The sequence below is a fragment of the Humulus lupulus genome, chromosome 6 (genome assembly GCF_963169125.1).
Source record: "Humulus lupulus chromosome 6, drHumLupu1.1, whole genome shotgun sequence".
Taxonomy (NCBI): domain Eukaryota; kingdom Viridiplantae; phylum Streptophyta; class Magnoliopsida; order Rosales; family Cannabaceae; genus Humulus; species Humulus lupulus.
In genome coordinates this window covers 190,327,411-190,351,436 of record NC_084798.1, presented here as the reverse complement: position 1 = coordinate 190,351,436, position 24,026 = coordinate 190,327,411, and positions in this window count along the sequence as shown.

Here is a 24,026-nt window from a genome sequence, read left to right as displayed (position 1 = left end):
TTAAAACCAAGACAACAAAAAGAGTGATTTTCACATGTTAATATTGTATTTTCTTAAATCAAAAGCATGCACTTTTTTATTTATTTATTTTGTGAAAGAATATGGTTTTAATTCAATTATGTGAATTTAATTAAATAAAATGCTTGCTGGAATTTTTGGTTTATTAAGAGAAAATGTATTTTAATTAAGATAAGTAAAACATATACTCAAATAAATTAAGTCTTAAATTTTATATATGAAAAATGTGAATTTTCCACACTTTAAATATGTATGTTCACACTTATAAATATGCAGTTTTTTTCAAGTAAAATTATTTTTCTAAAAGTAATCAAGAAATTCATTTAGTCATTATAAGTAACTACAAATTTTGACACGTTCTTTTAATTGTTATTTAATAATAAATGAGATTATTATTTTATGAGAAATTAAAAGGCTAATGAATTATTTTAGAAAACTAGATTTTTGTAATAAAATTTTTGAATGAAAAATATGTGGTTAAAAGAAATGATGAAGTAATATATAAATTATGCTTGCTGAATTTTTCTAAGAAAAGGCAATGAGATAAGCATGTAGAATTTGTCGACTTTAAATGTTAAATTTTAAGAATACTCTCACGTATGCATGTTACATGCAAGTGTATTTTTAGGTTCTAACAGACGCCTATTATTCAAACATATGATTTTTATTTTGTAACCATGAATGATTGATTGGTAGAATTAGCATTATTATTTTATGATTCTATGTGGAGTTATTGTATGTTAGATATTGTAGATCAACTTGTGCCACGTGTGCATGACCCATGCACATGTGGGGTATGTGTTGGGAATATATGACTTTACTCTTTGCAAATCAACAATGAATAATGATAATAATGCAATATTCGAAACCCTAGATGTTAATCAAGATTCAAATGTAAAGTATGAGTGCAATTCTTGATAATCAAAGAAACATGTTCATGATATGAATGCTAATCTTGAATATAAGAAACTAAATGATTAAATGATGATAACATAAACTTAGATACATTTAATCATCTATATAAACAATGAAAAACATTATAGAATGACAAAATACAAGATTAGGGTTAGAGAAATACAACCTTTGTATTGGGAAACTGGAATCTTCAAACTTGAAGAACTTCTAAGGCTTATGCACAATATGAATATTGTTGTCCAAAATCTCTATTCCAAGCCTTCCCAATTGCTTGAAGCTTCAACTAAGTAGAATGAGGTTTGAGATTGAACAAGCCTTGAAACTCATGCCAGTCAAGCAAGTTTGATGAGTTTCTTGGAGAAAAATTTGGTCTTAGAAAGCTAGAGAGAGAATGAGTTTTAGAGAGAGAGAGAGAGAAAGTTGGAAAGTGTGATAAAAACTTTTCAACTCTAATAACCCATATATATAGTCTAGGCATCATTATTAGTCTAACCAATAGTATTAGAGCTTTTAAAACACATGATTTTGAGCATTTTACGTAAATTGTACGACCCTAAAAGACTGTCTAGGCAATGTATCGCCTGATAGGTGATACGTCGATACATTGCCTATAAGCAGGCGATGCATCGCCTTCTAGGGCTTTTGAATCCCTTCGCATTTTGGCGATGCTACGCCATGTAGGGGGCGACGTATCACCACCTTCTCTGACTTTGGACCCCTCCAAAGGTCCTAAAATTGCTTCAAATGCTACCAAACTTTTGGGAATGTTTGGATACCTCATTGTATCACTTTAGACCCATAAAAGTCACTTTTAGATGCCTTCTACAAAATCTCATGTTTTTACTTCTCTTTAAGTGAAAACCGTTAAGTATTTTGCACTTCAACGTGTAAACATCTTAACCATTATATTTAACCAATCTCAACATTCCCCCACTTGGTTAAATATAATCCTCTCTTCTTAGCTTAACAGTTTTGGTGCATAAAATAAAGTATCTTTCAATTTGAACTTTATCTTAGTGAAAGTATTACAAAGCCTTATCGAAGTCATTGGTATCTTAAAGATTGAACCAAGTACTCCTAAATGATAAAACCGGCAACACCACACACACCTCCACTTTTCTTGCTTAGCACTCATATGGCCATGCGCTTATCCATTTTATGAACTTTCTAGGGAGAAACTCCAACTCCCATGAGAGGCGACACTACCTCTAAGTTCACATAGGTGAAGTTCTTACAACATCTTTGTGTAGCGCACCAATTTTTTTTATTAATTTTGTGATTTGTTTTGTTTAATTGTTAAGTGTGATGAATTATTTTTTTAATTGTTTGAATTGTTTGGTAGAGATTGTGTCAATTTAATTGTTAATTGTTTTATTTATTTTATTAATTTAATTTGTGAATAAAATGAGTTTTTGATTGAATGTACCAAGGTGCTTGGTAAGTAGAGATGCACCTTAGTGATTGTGTGTGTGCATGTGCATGGTTGCATGGTGTGCATGCAATAAATTTTCTACACATTTTTTTTTATTTCCTTTTATTAAATTTATTTGATTTAATTAGAAAAAAATAAATAAAGAAAGAGGAAATAGAGAGGTGCACAGAAAGAGTGGGAAAGGGGAAAGATTTTTATTCCCATTTATTTTTTTAATCAGATAGCTTAAATTGGAAGACTATAGCTATTTTGGGTAAGGTAATTGTGACATTTCTCTAATTATCTATTCTTTTTATTGTAATTGATTTTAGGCTTAATTAGGAGAAATGGTTTGGGAAACTTACCCATTCCCATTAGGATTAGTTCTTACTAGGTTAGATTAAGGGGAAGGAAAGAAAAGAAAAGAGAGCATTTTGCTCTTGGTGGCTGCTGAATTCTTGAGAGAGAGAGAAGGAGAGAGTGAGCTAGAGAGAGAAGGAGAAAAAGAAAGAAAGAAAAAAGGAAGAGATTTTGAACCTAGGTGAGTGTCTTGATTCTTGGTGGTTTAATCCCCTCTTCTACATTCTCATATTCTTAATCTAGTTTGCATGTTAATGTTTATGTCTTTCTTTTGTGGATTTTGAAACCTAGGGGTTGATTGAAGGTGGTGACCATTTTGGGTTTTCGTTTCTATCAAGGAGGTAGTTGATCTCTAAACCTTGTTTTTAATTCTGTTGTTATATTGAAAGGATCTTGAGGTTTTGATGTCTATTTGAATCCTTGCTATGTGTTGATTTGGGTTGTTTTTGAGATACTTGAATATGATGCATGGTGATTGATTATGATTACTTTATTATTTAAGGAAGATGTATGATTAAGTTTGACAAGGGTTTTGGTTTTGATCTACTAAAATATGATGATTGTTGTATTTTATGTTTATGTTCATGTAGGTTTCGGCCAAGGCATATGTAAAGATTTCATGTTGGGTTTTGTTTATGTTTCTCTTGATGCTCTATGAACTTGTTCATTGTTTTGAAAATAGGAACATGTTAGGGTCTCTTATCTCTTTGCATGTTAGTTGTAATCCTCTTTCTATCTTGTGATAAATTGTGACATTAGGAGCATGCTAGGAATTTCTTGGGTTTTGGAAAACAATAAGGAATGAAAGTATGTTGTGGGTTTCGGCTGAGGGTTTTCTTGTAGCATGCCTTATGTATGTTGATCTCGAGATATGCCTATGATTTAAATATCTAGATGGTGTTAGGGTTTCTTTCTTAGGGTGAAAATATGTTAATAGGTGCATGCTAGGGTTTGTGTTTGGATTTGTGTTGATTGAGCATGTAGGTAATAAGTATGAGTTTTGAGAAGCATGATGTAAAGATGAATTTTATGATTAAATATGCTTGCTGATTTTGTGTATAATTGGTGGATAAAATTGGTGAAATATTGATTTGCATGCATAAGTGATGTTCCAAATGGTATGTTGATTTTATGTAAATAAAATGGTATTTTAATTCACATTTAAAATGATATTTTTACTCAACTAATACCTACAGTTTTTATTTTTATTTTTATGAAGAAAATATAAATTTTAATTAAAGTTTATGATTTTTGAGTGATTAATTTGTTGCTGGAAGTTTTGGGTAAAAATAAGAAATGTCTTTTAAATGAAAGAAATAATGTGTGTATATTTAAATAAATTAATACCCTAAATTATGTGTATATTAAATTGATATTTTTAAAATGTAACCATGAATTTTCACATTATTAATAAGTGCGGTTTTCTTTATTTTTAATAAGAATATGTTTGGGTTTAAATTCACTTTTGACTTTTAAACAAAATAAATAGTTACTGAAAGTTTAGGTTATTATGTTAAAAATAATTATTTTTTTAAAAAATAATGGGTTTACACTACATAAATTAAGTTATAAAAAATACAAGTGAAAATATATTTTTCCCACATTTACAATTATATTTTCTCACACCAAATCTTGTAATTTTGTTATGTTTATAGAAAATGTTATTTTCTAAAGGAAACATGAAATTTTATAAGTAATTCTAAATAATTTAAAGTTTTGTTGTTTCTAAGCGATTTAAAATAATAAATGTAAATATTATTTTATGAGAAATTTAAAGGGGTTAAATGAATTTGTTTAATCGACTTTGAGACTTAAGTAGATAATGGTAAAAGAGTATGTTGCTGAATTTTTCTTGAAAAGGTTAGAAAAAAGCATGTATGAATTATTGTTTTTAACATGACTTTTTAACAACGCTCCCACGTATGCAGGTTGCATGCAAATGCACCTTTACATTCAAATATATGCCTATTATTCAAACATAGAAATTTTACTTAGAAACCATGCATGGATAATAGGTAGAATTGATATTATTCTCTTGTGATTCTATGTGAAAAATGTGCATGTTTGGAAATTATGTATAATTTGCACCATGTGTGCATGGCCCATGTACACATGAGGTATATGTGTTAGGCACGAGAAATATCATGTGATGTTAAAGAGAACTATTTGATTATGATTATAGGCTCGTTGAGAAGTTTGTTCCATTTTTGCTTTGCTCGGACCTGAGGTAAGGAAGTTAGATAGAATATTTATATTTATGTTATGAAACAGTAAGGTTGGTTTGTATGAGGATAAAGATATGCTATGTATGATGATGTACTATGTAATATGAAGTATGAAATGCTATTTTGAGATGATATGATGAATTTGATGAATCATGTATTTCCTTTGTGTTGATATGATTGGATTGCATGTTTTTTGTATGTTGTATGAATAAGCAAATAGTTGTTAGCGTGTTGAACGTGACATAACAAAGGGGTTACTAAGGATTTAAGACATAACCCGAGTTACTAAGGTATGACATAACTCATAGGGTGGACACGCCGAGGTTATTCAAGGACCAGAGCTTCCTGTTTACCTCAAGATGTGACATGTACAAGAGAGGGGGCCATGTTCACAAGGATGTGATGCTGATGTTTGAATATGCTGATGATGTGTGAATATGATGATGATGTATGATGATGACGTTTAAGTATGATGTATGATGATGTATGGATATGATGTTGTATGAGTCTTACGATGTGATTATGTTATTTGTTGTATTTTCTTTGTATGCTGCTTGTACTTCCTGACTGAGCTTTTAGCTCACTTCCTTACTTTCCCCTTTTCAGGTAATAAATAGGGTTTCTCTTTGGCACACACTATGATGTGAGGAGTTCTGACGTCAGAGTGTGTATGGCGTGGGGGTATCCTATGGACGAATAAAACGATAAACTTAAACGCCAAATTTTAAAGAACGATGTTATGGACTTTAATTTTAAAAACTATCAGTGATACTTAAACTTTATTTATTTTAAACGTTGCATAAATACTCTCATTTTTATTTTAAACTATTGGGCCCAACTTGCATGTTTTAGCAAGGCCCCACTAGATTTTCATATGTTAAGTGGCTTTTCTTCTATAATTTTATGAGTATGAAGATGTTTTACAAAGTAGTAGTTTAGGGCGTTTTACAATTTGCTACTTTTAGAGATGCTTGTTGCACACAACTGAACTTCATTAAAATCCTTACGCTTAACCCTCACTCGGTAGCAACCAACACTAACCATCCTTGGATGGAACTCATGATTTTGTTAGTGTTGAAACAATTCACCCAATAACTTGTTCTTACCCATTGAACTCTTGCCCTTGATGTCACAAGTTTGGAGTTGGGTTGCCATCATTGGTGAATATATTATTCTAGGAGTTTTAGTACCATCCCTTTTGAAGTAGAACTTAATAACCTATTTGCAAGAGGTTTTGTAAATGGATCTACTAAGTTCTCACTTGTCTTAACGTATGAGATCAATATTATTCCTCCACGAATCAATTGTCTCACATACTCATGTCTGAGACTTATATGTCGAGAATTCCCATTATATACCCCATTATATGCTCTAGCTAATGTGGCTTGACTATCAAAAAGTATCGAGATCGTCAATACCTCATCCGTGGAAATTGGGATCTCCAACATGAGATCCCTAAGCCACTCAGCTTCTTTGGTGGTTGTTGCGAGAGCTATAAATTCAGCCTCCATGGTTGTGTGAAATACATGTTTGTTTCTTAGAACCCCAAGAAACCACTCCTCCTCCGAGCATAAACATCCAATCACTTGTGGAGAGATTATCTCCATAACTTAATATTCAACTCGCATCGGAATATCCTTCAAGTATCTTCAGGAACTTTGAATATTGGAGGCCTAGTTGCTTGGTCCTTTTAAGGTACCATAGAACTCTCTAAATCTCTTTCCAATGTTCCATACTTGGATTGCTAGTAAACCTACTTAGTTTATTAACCACATATGCAATATTTGCTCTTGTACAATGAGCAGCGTACATTAGACTCCCTAATGTACTTGCATACTCAAGTTGAGCCACTGCTCTACCATTATTCTCAGCATAGTGTTCTTGACTTAAGGTATAACCCCCACTATTTCTTCTCACTTTTATACCCAAGATGGTATCAACCTCTCGAAGGTCTTTCATCTTGAAAGTGGAAGATAGAAACCTCTTTGTTTCCATTATGCCTTTCATATCATCACTCAAAATCAACATATCATCAACATATAGACACACCAAGATGACATAGTCATCACAAGTCTTAGAGTATAAGCACTGTCTACATTATTGTGTCTAAACCCATATGAAATTATGGCTTTATCAAATTTCTTGTGCCATTTTTTCGGTGCTTGCTTCAAACCATATAATGATTTAACAAGCCTACACACTTTATGTTTATTTTCCCTTAGAAAAAAAACTCTCCGGTTGTTCCATATAAATCTCCTCATCGAGATCTCCATTTAGGAATGTTGTTTTGACATCCATTCGATGAACATAAATGTTATATATTGATGATAAGGCAAATAGTAATCTTATAGTGGTTGTCCTAGCAACTGATGTATACGTGTCAAAATAATCGACTCCTTCCTTTTGTTTAAACCCATTGGCTACTAGTCTTGCCTTGAAGGTTTGTAATGTGCCATCGGTGTGATATTTCCTCTGAAATACCCACTTGCACCCAATTGGTTTTGAACCTTTTGGAAGGTGTACCAATTCCCATGTGTGGTTTGAAATAATTGAATCCATCTCATCATTTATTGTCTCCTTCCAAAAAGCGGAGTCTCTCAAAGACATTGCTTCTTGGAATGTTTTGGGATCATCCTCAACTTGAAGAGCCATAGGAATTTTCCATGTGACTTCTTCAAGGTTTACCTCTACTAGGTAGAGTGTCTCCACTTGAGAACATGTCTCATTTGATCCTAATTCTTTAAGCCTTTGGCTTCCCCGAGGCAATTAGGTTGCTCATCAACCTTTGGATCTTTCTCTTTAAAAGATTCTCCAACACTTGTGGGTTCTTGAGAATTGCTATCACAATATAACATATTCTCAAAGAACTCCACTTCTCTTGATTCAATTATCACATTAGACTCCAAGTCTAATAGCCTATAAGCCTTGCTATTTGAGGCATGGCCAACAAATGCACACTTTACGACCCTTGGACCAAACTTGGTCATTTTAGGCTCCATGCTCTTGCAATAAGCAAGGCACTCCCACACTTTAAGATAGCCTAAATTAGGCTTCTTTCGTCTCCATAACTCATATGGAGACACATTATTCATTTTCATAGGAATTCGATTCAATATATGACATGCATCAAGCAAGGCTTCACCCCACAAATTATAACACAATTTAGCATGTAAAATCATAGAGTTAATCATCTCAAGATAAATCCTATTATTTGTTTCAGCTATTCCATTTTGTTGTGGAGTGTATGGTGCAGTGTTTTCACAAAATACATTGAAATCATTTGAAAAGTATTCACCACCTCTATCACTTATAATAGTCTTTATTTTCCTTTCCGATTGATTTTCTACTTCAACTTTATAGATTTTAAATGCATTAAATGCCTCATCCTTACTCTTAAGTATATACACATAAGTATACCTAGAGCAATCATTTATAAAAGTTACGAAGTATCTATTTACTCCTCTAGTCAACATGCCCCAAATTCACACAAATCACTATGTATTAAATCTAGCAAGTTTGAACATCTATCAACACTTGCAAAATGTTTCTTTACCATTTAAGATTTAACACATAATTCACATTTATCATGATCATTCACATCATAATTAATTAATCCACATTTAAAAACTCTCTTGTGCTATAACCAATATGAGCAAGTCTATTATGTCATAAAGTAATAGAAATAGAATTAATCACATTGATAGATTTAGATGCCATATCATTATTTTCACTATCAAGAGCACAAAGTTTGATCATTTCATCACATGTATAACCCTTTCCCACAAAAGTGCCCAATTTAGTCAAAGTGAGTTTACCGAATTCAAACTCCATTTTGATACTAGATTTACTCATTATACTTCCACTCATAATGTTTCTAGTCATATCGGGAACGTAGAAAACATTAATTAGGGTCATTTTCTTTCCATTAGTGAAGAACTCATCAATGCAGCCCCTTCCAAGTACCTTGGATCTCTTTTCATTTCCCATTTGGACTTCAAGTCCCACCTTTGCACTTTCAAAGGTTTTGAAAAGAGCTTTATCACAGGTTGAATGAATGGTGGCACAAGTATCATACCACCATCCTTGCTCCTTTCCTTGGGATGCATTAACTTCACTCAAGGTTGCAATGATCTCAACATCAAATGCATTGGCCTTGGTATCCTTACTTAGGTTTACAATGATCTCAACATCAAATGCATTGACCTTAGTATATTCACTTTCTTTTGCAATGATCTCATCATCAATTGCATTGACGTGTTCACCTTTTCTTAAGGTTGCATTAGTCTCATCACTACATGCATGAATCATGTCAATTCTCTTTAGGGTTATCATACATTCCTCATCGAATGCATTAAATTCAATTAAGGTCACAAAGATCTCATCATCAATTGTATTGACCACAATCTCATTATGGTTAAATTTGCAATTACCATATCTCACATTATGATTAATAACTTTACAAACAAAACAAGTACGACAATAGCCCATGGATTTTTTATTAACATTCACCATTGTACTCTGAATATAAACAATAATCTCAAACACACAAAAGTATGGCAACAAATACATTTCACTCAAATTCTTGAAATCTACACATTTAGAAATAAGGAACTTGAAGAAACCAATCTCCTTAAGCATCTAATCCCATTGAGTTGTCTCATCCTTTGTCGATGAAGACTTTGATTCCATATCCACATTCATGTAGAGCATTTCCAAATAGAACTTTCTTTGTTCTTTCATGGTTATGTGTCCAAAACAAACCAATTCTTGAAAAAAGGATTTGAAGGTTGTAGAAGATGAACCAATTTCCCTCATTGTTGATAATACAAAACACAAAATTAAAAGTAATTAGAATAGAGATTTTGATTGTTGGGAGTATATGACTTTACTCTTTACAAATCAATAATGATAATAATGCAATATTCCAAACCCTAGATGTTAATCAAGATTCAAATTTAAAGTATGAGTGCAATTCTTGATAATCAAAGAAACATGTTCATGATATGAATGTTAATCTTGAATATATGAAACTAAATGATTAGATGATCATAAAATAAACTTAGATACATTTAATCATCTATACCAATAATGAAAAACATAATAGAATGACAAAATACAAGATTAGGGTTAGAGAGATACAACATTGGTATTGAGAAACTTGAATCTTAAAACTTGGAGAGCTTCTAAGGCTTATACACAATATGACTATGGTTTTCCAAAATCTCTATTCCAAGCCTTCCCGATTGCTTGAAGCTTCAGCTATGTAGAATGAGATTTGGGATTGAACAAGTCTTGAAACTCATGGAAGTCAAGCAAACTTGATGGTTTTCTTGGAGAAAACTTTGGTCTTAGAAAGCTAGAGAGAGAATGAGTTTTAGAGAGAGAGTTGGAAAGTGTGATTAAGACTTTTCAACTCTAATAACCTATATATATATATATAGTGTAGGCATCATCATTAGTCTAACCAATAGGATAATAACATTTAAAACACACCATTTGGAGCATTTTACGTAAAATGTACGACCCTGAAAGACCAGCCAGGCGATGTATTGCCTGACAGGCGATATGTCGCCTATAAGCAGGCAATGCATCACCTGCTAGGGCTTTTGAATTCCTTCGCATTTTGGCGATGCTACGCCACTTAGGGGGTGACATATCACCACCCCCTCTGACTTTGGACCCCTCCAAAGGTCCTAAAATTGCTTCAAATGCTACCAAACATTTTGAGAATGTTTGGATACCTCATTGTATCACTTTAGACCCATAAAAGTCACTTTTAGATGCCCTCTACACAATCTCATGTTTTCACCTCATCATGTAAACATCTTAACCATTATATTTAACCAATCTCAATATTATGTATGTTGGGCATGAGTATTCTTACATGATTTGAAAGACAAACGTTTGATTATGATTATAGGCTCATTGTGACGTTATCACACTTTACTTTGACCTGAGGTAAGGAACTTAGATAGAATTTTCTATGTATTATGCTATGAAATGTATGACTTGTTATGTTGGAAGAAATAAAGTGCTATGGAAAGTGTAAATTATAGGTTTTGATACGTTATGATAAGCCAAGTGTATGAAAAGTGGAATTCTATGTTTTGATTTGTTATGATAAGTCAAGTGCTATGGAATGTGTAATTTCTATGTTTTGATTTGAATTGTGACACATGCACTTGTTTGATGAATGAAAAGAAAAGGATGCTAGTATCCTAAATGCGACGTAACAAAGGAGTTACTAAGGATATGACGTAATTCCAAAGGGCAGACACGCTGAGGTTATTCAAGGACCTGAGATCCTGTTTACCTCATAGAGGAGGTCTCACCAACTTATGTTTTACTGATTACCTCAAGATGTGACATGGACAACAGAGGTGCCATGATCACAAAGAGCATGTTTATGATGTGTGATTGTGATGTATGACTATGATTTCATTTATGATTATAAACTATGAGTATGAAGATGATATGTTTTGCTATGAGTTTTACGATATATGTTCTTCTTGCGTTTTCTTTGATTTTGTTGTACTTCTTTACTAGGCTTTTAGCTCACCCTCTTACTTTCCCCCTTTCAGGTAAACAATAGGGTTTTCCCTTGGCACACGCAGTGATGTGGGGAGTTTCAACGTCTGAGTATGTATGGCATGGGGTGTCCTATGAACAAACGAACAACGATCAAGTTGAGCGCCAAGAATAAAAGAACCTATGTTATGATTTTTAATTAAATTTCGTCAGTGGGACTTAAAACCATATTTCATTTCTGAATATTGCATAAAGACACATTATTTAATTTTCAACTATTGGGCACAATTTGCATGTTTTGTCAAGGCCCCACTGAGTTTTTCCTTAAAGTTGTATTTTTCTATTAACTATGAGTCGAGTGATGTTTTTATAAAAGAATAGAATTAGGGCGCTCTTTACAAATGGTATCAGAGATGGTCATTCATGTTTTCAAGGACCCTCCCCATACATGCTAAAGATGAGAAAATCTCACCTCACTATGTTGTAAGTACTTGCTTTAATTGTTATTTATTTTCTCTGTTTTAAATTTTTAGTTTTGTGATTGCAGTATAGAAAGAGGCCTCCTATCATTAGGACCACTAAGAAAAAATTACTTAAGGAGATTCGTGCTATACCTAAAGTTCAACTCGATGAGGAGAATGAGGATTGGAGGATTGCAATACTTAAGACGACTACAACAATATGCGACCGTATTCAGAGAATGATTAACAAGAGAGGAGCGCTGTTTTGGCCCATTGAGCAATACTGGATGCTGAGGGAATCGCTGTCAATATATCCCGAGGCTCTCTTTCACTTGACCATAGCGTGGCACGACATCGTCTTGGACAATTTGGGCTTTGACACGATCGAGTACACTATTTACGACCTCGTAGAAAATTACGATTTCAATCGTTTAGAGGCGGTCCTAGTCAAGAATGAGGATTGAAATGGAAAGATGAGGGCGATGGCTAGCGATGACAAGATGGTACATGACATGGAAAGGGGAAATGGCGCTTCAGGAAGCAATACGTGCCATTCTGGAAGTGAGCGCCAGAATGAGGGTGATGGCTAGCGATTTTTTGCTAAGAATTAAATAGTGATTTTTGTAGTGAGCATATATTTACTTATTTTTTTTGCTAAGAATTAAATAGTGATTTTTTAATAAATTTAAATGGTGAGTTAGTTTAGTAAATTTGATCAAATTATATTATACTATATTGGAGAATATATTTTAATTATTATTATACCCTGTTTTCGAGGACTAAATATATGTGCTCAGAAAGTAAGCTTGGAGATACCGATATTAAACTCGAAATTAAATATTATTGTCATTAATAATATTCTTGTAATTAGATGCATAATAGGATTATTTCAGCTCGAACACAAGAAAACCAACTTGAAATAATCAATGAAGTATGTCAGCTCAAAGAATATCGATATCAGCTCGATATTATGTTGAAAAGAGAAAGAAAACAATAATCAAGTAAATTATCCCTATTTTTTAGGGAATTAGTCTAGATATTGTATTGTTGATTAAGTATTTTGTAATTCAAATTCAAATAAGATATTTGTGTAACTCCTTCCTAAAATCACGGAGGAGAATATCTGAAACTAGGCCTATAAATAACTTAGATTATAGTCATTTAAGGCCACACTTAATTCTTATAGGAAAAACCTCTATGAAATTGCTTTAAAAGCTTTAAGGCAGATATATTAATAATTGTAACTCGTGGACTACGTAGATTTAACTACTAGACCACATAAAAAAAATCTATTTTTTTTTTATTTTCTTCCTAATTTTATTGAAGCTTAATTGCTCTTGTTTTTAGTTGACTTAAAATGTCATCAACAGTTTGGTGCTTTCATTGAGAGCATTAAGAGATTATTATAAACCTCAAATTTGAACATTTGTTCACCAGATAAATGGTTGCACCCACTGGTAACGTTCCTAGATTTGGAAGTGGGCGACCATTGCCTAGAATTTCAGAAGAAATTACACCACGAATTGAGGAACATCCTCGACAAGTCGACAAACGAACCATGACAAATGGACAAATTCCAAATGAAGGGAGTACATCCTCAATGCCGTGTGATCCTGGCCAAAGCTCAAGACATCAAGATTATTACAACCCTGATACGTCCCAATGGTGGAACTAGAAAATCAAAGACTGTGAGAGAGGCTTGCTGAAGCCACTCGGTTGAATGAAGAAATGGCAAGGAGGGCTGCTGAAGCCCAAGCACCCCCAAGGAGGACCAGGGGATGCCCTCGGCAAAGTATCACAACTCAAATGATCGGCCAAAGGGCCCAACAGAACCATACAAGAGGAGCTGGAACAAACACTGATGTTAGCAAGCCGAGGGTTTCTTCTCGAAATCCTTCGTAAGCCAACACTAACCAGGCAAGGGAGGCCCCTGCTAATTTTGGGAATAAAAGAGCTGCCCCACAAGCAACTCAGAGCAATAACCTTGAACCTGCGAGGCTAGCCCCAAACAATGAGAGACCACCACCATCTCCAATCAGGCATCCTCCTTTTCCCATCAGACACCCATCGCCAGTACGAGACATACAACAAAATGTTTTGTCGCAAAGGCCAGCTCGGAACGCAAGAAGCGCAGATGGAGATTGAAATTCTAGAAATAGTTGGGAGATTCCTGCAAGAGCAGGTAAGGGAGCAAGGAAAGCAAGGTAGCCTCAGCAGTCAGGGAGTCACTTATCCAGATCATGAGCTACTGGGATCAGGGTACACATGGACAACCCAACTCGAAATCAAATTCAGCAACAACAACCACAAAGAACGGTAAGTTTCGGTGAAGGAAGTTATCTCACTAACAGTCAAGACATTGGTAGATCGGTAAGTGTTTATAAAATGGTCCCGATCTTTGAGATCACCTAAACCAGAATTGGGGGTAGTACAACAAGCCAAACCCAGACCTGAGGGCTCATCTAAATGCCCAATGAGAGCCTTTACAACCAATATATGGGAATAATTACTACCCGATACTACAACAAGGAGTTGAAGTTCCTCTGAATAATAACCAGCTCCCCAGAGCTCATGCATCACCTCCAATGGATCCAGTTTAGGAAATAATCAACATGCTCGAGGAACAGTTTAGGCTTCTTCAAGAAGGAAAAACAAGGAAAAAGCCTATGACTCGGATGAGAAGATGGAACCTTTTTGCTCCTTACATTTCACGCACACCATTCGCAAATGGTTTTAAGATACCTCACGTGGCACCTTACGATGGATATATGGATCCGGGAAGTCATCTAAGCACCTTCAACATGGTTATAAGGGATAGTAACATGGGGCTCGACCTCAGATGCATGTTGTTTCCGACCACGTTATCAGGAGCAGCAAAGAGTTGGTTTGATAAACTCCATAGACATTCCATCTCATAGTATTTTAAAAAGCAATTTCGAGCTGCGAATAGCATCAAGCCCAAGGCTTCATCCCTGACGAACATCAAGCAACAACCAAGTGAATCATTCAAAAAATATATTGGGAAATTCAATATTGAGGCGGCCCGAGCCCACGACGTCGATGGAAACAGTCATCTAATGGCTATTTGAGCTGGAATCTTGCTAGCAAGCACCTTTTGGGATGACTTGAAATGAAAACCAGTTCAAACCATAATGGAGTTCATAGAGCAGGTGTAGAAGAGGCCAGGCCAGCATTACAACTAGAACATCCTGCCTCAATAACTACAACAATAAATGTAAACCCTAATGAAAGCTTGATAACTCCAACTGATGTACAACCCTTTAGTGACAACAATTCCAAAAGGAAGAAAAATGACGGAAATACTCCTGAGGCAGAAAAGAGTAAGAAGAAAAAGGGAGACAAGTACATCTCTATTTATACAGTTTATACCGAGCTAACGGTGACTCGAGAAAATATTTATGTAGCCAACAAAAATCAGGTCCCGTTTCGACGACCTAAACCTTTGTGCAATCAACGCACCAAACGAGACCAAAATAAATACTGTCGGTTCCATAGGGACATTATACATATGAGAGAAGAATGTAGGAAATTCAAGGACGAGAACAATGGACTAATATTGAGATGTTACCTTGGAAAATATGTTTGGAACCGAGGAAAAAATCAAGGGAACGCCCCACAAAATCCAAGGACGGCACTGACACAGCCTGCAACGCCACAACTTGTGGCTTTCCCGACTCGAGAAGATAGCCGGTCACCTCTGATAGATGGTGAGGATGTAATAACCATCTCTGGAGGACCCCACATAGCCAGAACAACCAGGAATGCCCAAAAGATATACGCATAGGAACTAAAAACTAAATATGCTTCCCCTTACGTACCGGAACCCCAAGCTCCAAAACAACAATGAGTCAAATCTTAGCCCATAACCTTCACTAAAGATGATGCTTCACACATTCAGTTCCCACATAACGACCCATTGGTGATTACCATCCAGCTCACCAGCAAGAGGGTTCACCAAGTCCTAATAGATAATGGGAGCTCGAGGAATATCTTGTATAAAATGACACCGGAGAAAATGGGGTTATTAGTCTGTGACCTTAAAGCATGCACAACTTCCCTGTACAAATTTTCAAGAGAATGGATTGTGAGTACAAGTGTAGTGTCCCAAAACTCCTAAATGAGGATTAATACTTTGATTAGGAAGCCAAGATGGCACATGGGGTAATTATGTGAATTATGTGAGTTATATTATTATATGGCTATTTTTACATGATTATGTGTGTTAAATGTGTTTAAAGACTTGCTTTTGTTAGAAAGTGGCGTTTTCATAATTTTGACTCGTTGAGCGTATATTTGCAATAATTGTGTGTTATATGTATTGAGACCACATTATTATGTGGATATATGTGATTTACGACATGAATGGATCCTTTCGAGCGTTGTATCGGAAAAGTCACAAAGGGGATAAATACCCGGCTCGGGATGAGCCATGGAGTATTTTGGGATTTTAAATGTTTTGGAATTATTAGTGAAATAGTTGTATTTGATGGGTTTAGTTGATAAATGAGATATTAGTCGTGTAATTGTAATTTTAAGCAAAAAGGCTAAAATTCCCTTGAAGTTAACTTTTAGGTATAGGCAAAGGGAAAAAATGGTCATTTGACCAACAATGAGACAAAATTTGACAAAGTGTTGAAGCACTTCTCTTGTACATTCTAGACCACTCTCCCTATTTCCTTCTTAGCCTTTTCCTAGCTCACAAACACTAAGAAATCAAAGACTTAGTTCAATATTAAGCTACTTGAATTTTTGAGGATATCTAAGGAGAATTGAAGCTCATAAGCTGGGTATAGCAGCTACCAAGTCATTAATCAAGCTTGGAATTTCAAAATTGATCTCATAGGTGAGTTTTTAGTTTGTGTTATTAATCTCTACCCTTGTGTTATTGAGTTTAATTGAGGCTTTGGGTTTATTTTCGAAAAAGTATGATGCTAGACTGTTTAGGTGGATATATTAGGGCACTCAGTCGACCGACTTGCAATTTAGGGCAGGCTTACCCATTTTGGCCAGGTGGTCGACCTACTCGTGCCAGGCAGTCGACTGACTCGTGCTAGGCGATCAACCGACCCTTGCTGACAGCCATGTTTTAGGGTTTTTTACTATGGGTTTTAGTGGGTAACCTTTCGGGATCAAAAGCTAAGGTTCCTAGGACATTATGTGGCACGTTTAAAATGTATTTGGAGCCTAGTGAAATTCATAGAGAAATTATGATGGGTTGTGGTTTAAGGGAGACTAAACCTACAATTTATTGTTATGACTTGGGTTATCGAAAGGCTGTGAGAGGATTACACTCGAGGTCATTCTCATTCTTGCATTGGAATCGAGGTAAGAAAACTAGCACATGCACATCAAGTAGGGCACTGTCCCAAATGTTTATATGCAACGATTATAACCGTTTATTTGAATGTTAGTTAGGGTTATGTACCCTGTCTTATATATGTGCTATTGCACTGTTTAAATTACATTTATCTGTGGTTGATCGGCATGGGACATATTCAACAATAAACATGCAAAATGTAGGCCATGATGGCAGGGCCACTATGGGGGTGTTGTACACACTCGCACGACACATGCCGTAGCGTGGCGCCCCAGTGATGCACCTCGTTCGGCATAGGTTGTGTAATTGATTTATATGTTAAAATGGATTGCTTATTATTGGTGAAGCATGTTATCTATTATTTATGCTTTATTGAATATTTATTATGCCATGATGGTCTTCTTGCAGGGCCTTGGCTCACGGGTGCTCTGTGGTGCAGGTAAAGGCAAAGGGAAGATGGAACAACCATGAGTTTGACAGCTCTAGGGCGACGCGTACATATTCGACCAGCTCGGCTGCCACGATCAAGTTATTTTGAGAGACTTAGGTCATGAGTCCTATTTTTCCGCTTAGGCTAGCTACTTTTATAAATTTGGTTGTATTTGCTTTTCATTTTAATTATTTTTGGGATCCTTTGTAAATATTTGAAGTTTCAGTAGAGAAGTTTATACCATTTTGACAAAAAATTTAATACCTAAATCTTTGTTAACTTTAATTACACTCTTAAGTCCAAATGAATCGCTTAACGAGTTAAGCCATTATTTAAACACACAGTGTAACTGTCCTGGATTAGTAGGGTGTTACTACTTGCTATCATAGCTTCCAAGGCTTTATGGTTCCTGAAGATCGACTGAACATGTACGCTCATTGCTAATGACAAGCTCGACTCACAGTTCGGAAGCTAATATGTTGAATACATGTCTAACTTCTTAATTTAATTATATACCTTATATGCATGCTAGATAGGGAGCATGAAATATACTGATAGGTCCTGGCCCTTGAGTACTGTGTGAATGTGAAAAGATAAAATTATAAGAACTATTGTTGCATGTGAATGCTTTATTTTTTCAGTCTTGGAGCATGGAACAATTTCTAGATACTTTTATCATTACCAGATAAGTTGAGTCATTGATTGCAGACACACTTGTAAGTTATGCCTCCAAGATGATCAATCAGATTTTGTGGTGAGAATATCGAGGCCAGAGATGATAACCAGGGCTAGAACCCTCCACCTACCTCTCAGAATTGGTAATAGGTGCTTGCTAGTATGCAAGCAAGACCTCAAAGATAAGAGGCTGAGATCAAATTATTAAGGTAACAGGTTGTTCCAGGGAACGCTGCACCTTATGTGCCTCCTGCGGTGGTACTAGTTTTAGCATAGCCTGAGGTTGAAAATAGATGGGAGCTGCTGTATGAGAGGTTTAGGAAGCAACACCCTCCAAACTTTGAGGGAGGTCAAAATCCACTGAGAGTTGAGGATTGGATGAGCAAGATTACCTTGATCCTCGACTTAATGAGGGTGGCAGGCAATGACAGGGTGGCCTGTGCCACATATATTGTAACATCCCAAATTCCCCAATATGACTTAGTGCCTAGATTAGCGGGCCGGGTGGCAATAATTGTTTTAATTATGTGTTAATATAGTATGGGCATGTCATTATGTGAATTATATTATAATATAATTATACTTGCCTGTTTAGAAATACTAAATGTGTATGTGGGCCCGTTTCTTATAAGAAGGACATTTTAGTAATTTGACCTGCTAATGGTATAATTGTAAATTTGTGTGTGTGTGATTGAGACCACATTATTATGTGGATATATTTGGGCTACTCGACGTGAGGAGATCCTGGTGAGCAAGTTAGCGGAAAAGTCACAACAGGATAAAATACCCGACTCGGGGTGAGCTTAGGGGTATTTTGGTAATTAGTACATTGTCGGGATTTATCGGGTAATGGGAGATTTAATGGTTATTACTTTGAGGTAGTTGGGGATTTAGAGAACACTCAGGTATTCACGGGAAGTGGCAATTGATGGCATTGCCCTTGAGGTCATTAGAGGACTTAAGTTAGTGGTAAGGGCATTTTGGACTTTTTAGCAAAAGGGGATATATTAGTTTAGGTAGCTGGAACCTTAGAACTATTCAGAAAGAAAGAAAGAAAGAAGGAAGAAGCTCTCTCTCTCTTTCTCCCATAGCTCTCTCTCTCTCTCTCTTTGGTGAATTGGGGACTTGATTAATTGAAGGAGCAAATCATAGGAAGCTGAGGATTTGGTGTTTAAGATTACTCTAGGAGCAGCTTGGGATCATAAGATAATCATTGGAGGTAAGGAATTACTCTAAATTTTAAGTTTAAATTCAGATTAGTTGAAGCTTTCTAGAACCTTAGGTTTGAGTTTGAATTTTGGGAATTTTGATGAGTTTTAATCTTGTTTTGAGTTGGGTTTTGTTGCTGGTGAGTTGTTGAGTAAGTTATGGTAGTTGATTTGAGGGTTTAAGCTTTATTTGGGGGTAATTATGATTGGGTTCGACTAAGGATAAACCCTGGAATTCTGGGTTTGAAGGGGTCAGGCCCCAGCCCTCTAGAACAAAAGGGAGCCAAGGAGGGCTCTGTCGCAAGGGCGCACTGCTGTGCCTCTTAGGCAAGGCCGCCGCGCGTGTTTGTTGAATTGGGGAGGTTGAGCCTCTGATTGGGGCGGGCCGCACCACAAGGGCATGGGGCCACAACTCTTAAGGGGTTTTTGGACCCCGAGAGGGTTTTGAGTGTGGGAAGTCAACCTTATGAGCTTGGGATCTATCCTATCACCGTGTTTTGTAGAAATTGATGTCCCGGAGGCTAGGACTAGGTCCGGAAGCCTTTATTCACTCATTGTTGATGGAATTCTTTATCATGGTTGTGACTAGGTCAACGCTAGGGGCTCGGATCAGGGATCGTACTCAAGAGTCGTTCATTGGTAGCTTGCACTTGGACCGAAGGTAAGAAAACTGCACCCAGAATATGATATACATGATTGGGGCTCGACCATGATTTGGGCGTTAGGCCGGTGAATGTGCATGATTATGATTATGCATGTGTATGTTTGTTTAAATGTATTATTGTAACGCCCCAACTCCAGGGACCGCTACAGTGCACAGTGCAAACAGTGCTAAACTCGCTAATCGAGTTGTTTGGCCATAAACGTGTAACTAAGTATGATTAGCGATTTAGGGGTTAAAAACTTTGGTTAAGATAAAACGTTTCACTAGAACGTTTACTGTATACATTGGGATCCCAAAAACATAATTTCAGAGTTTATTACAGGAAAGTGTTTACAACAGGCCGTTCTAAGCGGCAAAACAGGGTTCATCCCTAGTTCCACTTTCAAACCTCGCCCAAGTATTGGTCAAGCAGCTGCATATGTACACGTCATCACCTAAGCTCTCCAACTCAAGGATGGTTCAGCTTCCTTTTGCCTTTACCTGCACCACAAAGCACCCGTGAGCCGAAGCCCAGCAAGAAAACTCATATGCTCATAAGCAGTCATATCATGATTTCAAATCATATCTGGCATGCCTAGCATTCATAGCTCTATTCAGCATGCAAATGTATTCAAACAGATGCTGGGGTATCCAGGATAAGAAATCCTGGCCTTCTGATTGGAGGACTTTCAAGTCAATCCTAATCAGATGAGTGACTGCCAAACAAGTCACTAACCAAATGGAAGAGTGGCTGCTAGGTAAGCCACTAGCCTTCAAGCGCTTATAATATTCATCAAATGAGTGTCGCAACACTTGAGGTTCCGATAAACCACGCTTAGTGACCGACAAGCGAGTCACTAATTCAAATGGAAGGGTGGCTGTTGGGTAAGCCTCTAGCCTTCAATAGGTTCTGGTAAACCATACTGAGTGACTGACAAGCAAGTCACTAATTCAGGTGGAAGGCTGGCTGTTGGGTAAGCCTCTAACCTTCGACAGGTTCTGGTAAACCATACTGAGTGACTGACAAGCATGTCACTAATTCAAATGGGAGAGTGGCTGCTGAGTAAGCCACTAGCCTCCAAGCGCTTATTTCATTCATCGACCCTCGGGGTCGGTCTGGCATTAATGCTCTTTGAGTCATTCAATGCTGATAGTCAAATAGACCTCATCTTTGATGGCTTGCGTGATACACGCTAAGACCATTCTGACTAATGAGTCAGTACAACGTGACTAGTGCCTAGTACCACTGCCGAACCTGACTAATGAGTCACAGCTTCACAGTTGATACTAACACTTTTGCCAATTCTGACTAATTAGTCAGTACCATGCACAAGTAAGCAATGCTATCAATGTGTAACATATGCTAATTATCCAAGGACAGGGCATTCAGCATGCTTACTAAACAATTGCTAGCATAATTATGATCATGCACAAACTCAGAGACTCAAGCTCTGACCAATCTCATATTCATCATTCATGGCATGCCCTAATCACATGTTTCTTGTGCATCACATGCATCACACTTAATCATCCAGCATGCCTTGACAATAATCATGTGCAAATGGGCAAGATTGCCAAGCATTCATTATGCTATCAATGTTTACATTTAAACATTCAACATGCATCAATCATAACCATGCATGTCACACATGGGGTGCAGTTTTCTTACCTTAGGTCCAAGCACAGGTTACCAACAAATGAGCCACAAGCACGATCCTGATCCAAGCCTCTAGTGTTAACCTAGTCAATACCACAAATGGTGATCCAATGAGTTCAAGTTCTAAAACCAACCCTTGAACTAAAACTTAGCCTCCAAGACATCAATCCTCACTAATCCGGGTAGTAGGAATGATCCCGAGGCCCAAAACCATGTTTCCGGGGTCAAAACGAGCAAACGGGGTGAAAACAGGGCAAGGGCTGCGGCCCTAGCACCTTGGGCCGCGGCCCCCAGGATTCTCTGAGGCTAGGGCCGCGGCGCCCAGCAAGGCCAAATTCTAACACCTGCTTCTTCGAGCAAGGGACGCGGCGCCCAAGAACAGGGTCGCGGCCCAACTTCGGGGCAGCCATTTTTCCTTCGTTTTAACCTTTTAAAACCTCCCAAAAACATGTCTAAACATTCCCAAATCATTAAATCAAAGTTCCCAAACTCCCCAATGGTCCAAAACCACCAAAACCCAAGGTTCAAACAACCTAAAAACCCAACGATTCACAAAGTCCAATTCTAAGCTTAAAAACTTTTAAAAACTTAAAACTTAAACTTGAATTACCTCCGATTGAGTTGTTTCCAACTAAATCCTCCGGCTAATAAGCTTCTAATCTTCCTTAGGATTGCTATGCCTCAATCTTTGCTTGATTCCGAGTCCTAGAACTCAAGTTATCTTCGAAAATGCAATCGGGAACGAAAAGGGAACTTTAGGGAGAGAGAACGTACAGAACGTTCTTTTTATTTCCTTAAAAGGTTACTTCAAGCTTAAGTAGCTTCCAATAAAACCTAATGCTCGGGGTCCCGAAAACACCCCCGGGGAAATTATAGTCAAAACTTCCAGAATTTCCCCCTGGTCTTACTAACTCCCAATTTATCACCAAATATTAATTCCCATTACCCAATAACCCAGTAATGCTATAAATACCCCTTGACTTACCCCAAGTCAAGCTTAAATCCCGTTGTGACTTTCCCACTAGCTTACCTCCTAGGATCGTCTTGTGCTGGGTAACCCTGGCATAACCAGATAATAACAAAGCACCACGCCCATTTCACATATATGCCAAAAATGCCCGAAATGGCCAAAATATGAAAATCACCCAATTAATCACAAATGGGTTCACATGCATATTTAATACACCTAACACATGCATATTATCATTAAATAGCATAATAAAGCAATTATGGCCCTCCCGGCCCCCTAATCAAGGTCCTAAACCTTATTAGGGAATTTGGGGCATTACAATTATAATACATTGCATCTGTATATATATGATAAATGGATTACATGATTGTCTGCTGTGACTAGGGGGCTCGATTTATAAACCAGGGATCAGTTGTGGTACTTGGTTAAAGATTGATTTATTAGTCGTGACATATTTGATTTGAGGGGCTTGACTTATAAGTCGAGGATCTCTGATGCTCGGATTATAAGTCGAGGGTCTTTAAGCTTCGACTTACAAGTCGGGGGTATGTAAGGCTCGAATCATAAATCAAGGACTTGTAGGACTCAGCTTATAAGCTGAGATTGGCATTACACACGTGGAGTGCAGGCCACAATGACTGGGCCACCTTGGGGGGTGCACCAAGCACCTGACTGGCTCAGATGCCAAACAAATTGAAAGGAAGTGCGACACGCACTTATTCAACTCTATGGTTGCTGATCTGTAGAATGTTTATGCTAGTTTCAGTTATTATTGCTAGTCTGATGTATTACTCTATGAACTGTTGAATATGTTTTCTTGCTGAGTCTCTTGGCTCACTTGTGCTTTGTGGTGCAGGTAAAGGTAAAGAGAAGCTTGGTCAGCCATGAGTTGGAGAGCGATAGCAGTGACATGTACATATGCAGCCCGCTCGACCGCCACGGCCAAGAAACTCAAGGAAGTTAGGGTTGAACCCAATTTTGCCGCCTAGGTCAACTTATTTTGGTACCTTGGTGTTGTAACCAACTTTTAAACTTGTATTTTTAGGATCCCGTGTAAAGAACAAAGTTTTAGTTAAATGAAAATGTTTATGACTTGGCCAAATCTTTAATACCTTAACCTTCAGTGGCTTAATCACATGTTTAGTCCAAATGACTTGTTTAGCAAGTCCAGAACAAATTTTAAACAC